General features: G+C 37.4%; 1 pseudogene; it reads right to left on the minus strand.

Moving 5' to 3' along the window:
* Positions 1-3,225: 3,225 nt before the first annotated feature.
* On the minus strand, positions 3,226-5,542 carry LOC135848538 (uncharacterized; annotated as a pseudogene).
* Positions 5,543-5,801: the final 259 nt, after the last annotated feature.

Raw genomic sequence — 5,801 nt, forward strand, 5'->3', positions numbered from 1 at the left:
TAAAGAATACCCTTAAGGGATGAATGAAGTTGCATACCAATACTAATACTCATCGACCTTGTAAATAATATCGTTGTGTAGTGAACATAAAGCGAACTGAATAAGATGCAAGATCGATGCCAATACTGCAATGCATTACGTGCACTATAAAAAAAAAAAAAAAAAAAAAAAAAACATTCTCGTGGGTCCTGTGGATATTTCAATAATGAAGAGAGAGAACAATAACATGAAACAGAATAGGAAGGAATACCTGCTTCACCAGTGCGTGTCAAGCCACCCTCTCAAAACAAAAAACCAGTTTAATGTATAAGGGATTTTTAAAAATATAACCAGAGAGCACAAACTGGCTGAAAACCTTTCGAAGGGAATTTATTCCCTCCTCGTAGCTGGATGGTTGGCTGCCTTTCGTTTGTCTCTACTGCGTAGTGCTACTTTCACAATATCGTAAATAATACTGTGGACCAAAGTAGGTAGTGCCGTATATTGACCAGGTACCGCTTGGTCCGCAGCCAATTCGATTTGTCCGTTTTCCAGATGGTCTGTACATGCGAAACAAGAATAAAATAATAAAAGTACTTTAAATAAACGAGACATTTGAGTAATCGTGTTATATACTTACTGAATGTGAGATCTTTCTCTGTTACTAGAGCTATGGGTTCTTCATGACTTCTTGGAGAGTTGGTAGACATCACACTGGACATTTACTTACTTGGCTTTTGAAAAAACCGCCGTGAACCACTGAAATTATCGAATTCGAAAATGAACCGAACTGAAAATGAAAAATATGCACGTTACCATCTCCACATCATGATGATAAATAATACGACGGATGAGATTGTTATCATGTTATGTTTGTAACAAAATTGTCACACTCAATTCTCAAACTCAAAGGCGGGAAATCAAATTTCAAAATCTGAGCGCATGTGACATTTTCACTTCTGCACTCTACTGGTGTTATTTTCAAAAATCATCTTTTTGCAGTTTTGGACGTTTTTTAATTTTTTTTTTTTTTTTTTTGAATTTTTATTTCATTACGCCCAATTTAGGTAGGTAATAGTCCGGCATATGACAATAGGAGTAATTGCACCCCCCCCCCCGCCGATCCTCCGGGACAACTTTTTTCTTAAAGGGGACATCCTAAGGAACATTTTAAAGTTTAGTAAAGTTGCCAAAAAAAAGTTGGCCTTACTTACAAAATGGCGGTCATTTTGATTGACAGGTCAGCCGAAATCGCAGTTTTTGCGTTTTAGCATAGGATTTGCACGAACTTTTTCAAACTTTACAAAGGTAGATCGAAAGATCATGCAAAAATTTATCACCTGTCAAAATTTCAAGTGCTAAAGTGCGTTTTTCGATTTTTGGTGAATTTTTGAAAATCGAATTAAGGCCAAAAATGAGGGAAAAAATCAAAATTTTACCAAATTGACCGAGAAAGCTGAAATTTGGGATATACCCTATTTTCGACATGCCAAATCGATTGGAAACGGTTTCAACCCGTTTTGAGCAGTTCTGGAGCCTCCAGCAGATTTTTAAAACTCGAAATTCCCACAAAATTCCATCAAATTTGGAGTTGTAAAGCTAAAATTTGTTCTAAAAAGTAAAACTAATTTCAATACGCTACGAAGTACTGCAGGTGAATTTCAAGTCGTTTTGGATCTTCCAGCAACTTTTTGAAAATTCCTGAAGCCTCCAGCAGATTTTTGAAAGTTTAAATTTTCACAAAATTTCATCAAATGGAGATGGAAATCTGAAATTTACTCTTCACTCCAATTTTAACACCCTCTAAAGACGACTTCAGGTGGGTACAATAAATTATAGGGCCTCCAGCGACTTTTTTTGAAAATTACTGGAGCCTCCAGTAGATTTTTGAAACTTGAAATTTCCCCAAAATATTATCAAACTAAGATGGAGAGTCGAAATTCATTCTGCAAACTAATTTCAATACGCTACGAAATTGATTGCTGGTAAATTTCAAGTCGTTTTGGAGCCTCCAGCAACTTTTTGAAAGGTTGTATGACGTTTTGTTGGAAAATTGAAATTTCCTAAAAGTAGCTGGAAGCTTCAAAACCATTTGAAACCACCATGCAGTCTGCGAAGTAAATTTCAGCTTGCCAACTCCATTTGATAAATTAATGTTGGGGAAATTTCAAGTTTCGAAAATCTACTGGAGACTGGAGGCTCCAGTAATTTTCAAAAAAGTTGCTGGAGACCCTTAAATGACTTGAACCCACCTGAAGTCGTCTTCAGTGGATGTTAAAATTGGAGCGTGGAGTAAATTTCATATTTCCATCTCAATTTGATGAAATTTTGTGAAAATTTCAAGTTTCAAAAATCTGCTTGAGGCTCCAGTAATTTTCAAAAAAAGTCGCTGGTCGCTGGAGGCCTTATAATTACTTGTACCCACCTGAAGTCGTCTTCAGAGGGTGTTAAAATTGGAGTGAAGAGTAAATTTCAGATTTCCATCTCCATTTGATGAAATTTTGTGAAAATTCAAACTTTCAAAAATCTGCTGGAGGCTTCAGGAATTTTCAAAAAGTCGCTGGTGGATCCAAAACGACTTGAAATTCACCTGCAGTACTTCGTAGCGTATTGAAATTAGTTTTTAGAACAAATTTTAGCTTTACAACTCCAATTTGATGGAATTTTGTGGGAATTTCGAGTTTCAAAAATCTGCTGGAGGCTCCAGAACTGCTCAAAACGGGTTGAAACCGTTTCCAATCGATTTGGCATGTCGAAAATAGGGCATATCCCAAATTTCAGCTTTCTCGGTCAATTTGGTAAAATTTTGACTTTTTCCCTCATTTTTGGCCTTAATTCGATTTTCAAAAATTCACCAAAAATCGAAAAACGCACTTTAGCACTTGAAATTTTGACAGGTGATAAATTTTTGCATGATCTTTCGATCTACCTTTGTAAAGTTTGAAAAAGTTCGTGCAAGTCCTATGTTAAAACGCAAAATCTGCGATTTCGGCTGACCTGTCAATCAAAATGGCCGCCATTTTGTAAGTAAGGCCAACTTTTTTTTTGGCAACTTTGCTTTAAAATGTTCCTTAGGATGTCCCCTTTAAGAAAAAAGTTGTCCTGGAGGATCGGCGGGGGGGGGGTGCAATTACTCCTATTGTCATATGCCGGACTATAATCAATCTAATCAAGTTTCTAAAATGCTTTGCAATTGTTGTATAGTGAAATAAGAAATAAGTAAAGATAGCAAAAGGTGCAAAACCGTTGCAAATTTCAAAACTTTAATGGAAACCGAATTACAATGTTGTATGTATTTGTTTTGATAGGTATCTCTAAACATGTATGACAAATTCGAACGATATGCTTCCAAAACAATTCTAATATTTCTAATACTTGAAAACATACATGCTAATTACTAACGCAAATAACAAAAACATCAAATCCTATACGAGAAAAAAGTTGAACGGAACATTGTACCACAAAAAATAAAAATAAAAATCGAATAATGTGAAGAATCAACATTAGGTTAGTAATTCTTCCTCTTCGTTCAACGATTCGACGTCTTCTTTGTCAAGTCCAGTTAGTTCGCATATACGTTCTAAATCAACCCCTTTAACCTTCAAACGATATGCTATTTTCCGTGATTCATTATATTTGGCCTCCACCAGTTGATGCCACTCTTTATCATACAGGGGCTCGTCCACTGAAACCGACGCTTCTCTTAAGACGCTCAAAGCTCTCATAATTCCAGTTTCATTGGCGTATTTCTCTTCATATTTGGATCCAAAATACCCCGATCGGATCGAGACGGCAAAAAAGTGAATCCATTTTTCGAAACTTGTTGTTAATGAAGCCGGTTCGTGTTCATGGAACTTATCAAGATCGATAAAGACAGTGCGCATTTCTAATTGATCAACGTTGTTCACTTTGCATATTAATGAACATGACTTTTCTGTTTCACTCGGCCACGGGAAAGGGCGCTTCGAAAGAAGATCGGTTAAAAGAATTAAAACTACATTGGGGACCTTTTCAGATAATTGACGATGACGTCTCTCGTCTATAATGTCGGAGTACGTGAGAGCACAATGGTGCTGGTGGCGTGCATAACAGCGATGCATTTCTATCAAACAATGCTCACCGTCATTGCTTCTAGCCCGAATATCAAATATAATAGGGAACTGGTCAATCCGTCTTCTCGGCTCTGGTTTAGGAAATGTAACATCACGAACGCCGTTTATCTTTATTCCGGGGTGGTGTTCGAAAACAGCATTTAAAAATGATAAGATAATGTCTTCGTGTGCGAAGATACGTTTAAAGACTTTGTTCTGGTTGGACACCGGTAACAATCTGCAAAAAAATGTCAATTTTTACTACGCAAGTCACACACACACTACAAACTACTCAGCGTATAACTTGAATATGATACTTACTCTATATGCGACTTAGACGTACCGAAAAATCTACCAGCTAAACCGGACGCTCCAACAGATTTGTTTAGGAAAGTCATTCCTTCATCTCTAATATGAACCTGCATGAGAAACATTTTAATATTATATGTCAATGAATAAAATTCATCAATAACTTGTTTGATGATGCGACTTACCCTCGATAACAAACAGACGAAAGGGTTCACCACCGATTTGATATTCATTATACATCTTGGGTTTAAAATTTTAGATAAAACCGGTATTCCGCCTCTCAAACTTAGAGATAAATGTAGAGTGGACGCTTTTTGAATATTGTAATCAGATAGTATTCTGCAGTCTTCGAGCTGCTTACCAGCGAAGATAAGTCGTTGCTGGTCAGGAGAAATTCCTTCCTTTACATGAATTTTTGATTTCACGATTTCGATCGTGTAGTTGGGCTCTACCTCAAGGGTGACGGTTCTACCAGTGAACGATTTTATAAAGATTTGAATCATCTTTGAACAGTATAATTTAGACGAGTTTGTGGTGCCGATCACCGATTTTTGTGTATCGTCTTCGGCTTTGTATTTTTCGGCGTCGTTGATGTCCATACGTTCGATTTCGTCTTTGCCGGTGGATTTTTCGATGGCGTTTACGTTCATGATACCGTTAGCGTCGATATCGAAAGTGACTTCAATTTGAGGTACGCCACGAGGTGCTGTAGGGATACCGGTCAATTCGAATTTACCCAAGAGGTTGTTAATAACCTTGGTCATGGCACGTTCTCCTTCGTAGACTTGGATCAATGGATCAACACACCGGGTTGACTATCGGAGTAGGTAGTGAAAGTTTGCTGTTGCTTAGTTGGAACGGTAGTGATACGTTTGATGAGTACGGTCATCACACCTCCGGCAGTTTCGATACCGAAAAGCGAGATGGTGTTACGTCTAATAAGAGTCAATTCTTCGAAACGAGCACGAGCGATGGAGGTATAGAAATCGATACCTTCGTAGAGTGAATCGATTTCAATGCTGGCTTGAGTTGACGACGAAGTTCTCTTTGCTCGTTCGCAGGCAGTTCTCAGACGACGTAGAGATCTCTTGTTTTGAGTGAGATCTTTCCGGCTGATTTTACTTCGTAAATAAACAACGAAGGTACCACCACCACCCTGTGCCCTAAACAAAGATACAGAATTACAGATAGATGAGTTAGTTAATTCAATTCAAAACACAACACGATGAAAATAACGTTATAAAAATGATACGTAAGTATTTCTTTATTTAATAAAATGATACGTACTTTCTTATCTAAACTGTAAACAGTGTAAACGAAGCTACCGCTGCTGCCATCGTACTTGAAGCACCTTGTCTTCCTGTCACCACCATTAGCGAGAGAAAAGAAAACTATATAGATCTTTTCGTCCATACGTTTATT

Source organism: Planococcus citri, chromosome 1 (assembly GCF_950023065.1).
Source record: "Planococcus citri chromosome 1, ihPlaCitr1.1, whole genome shotgun sequence".
Taxonomy (NCBI): Eukaryota; Metazoa; Arthropoda; class Insecta; order Hemiptera; family Pseudococcidae; genus Planococcus; species Planococcus citri.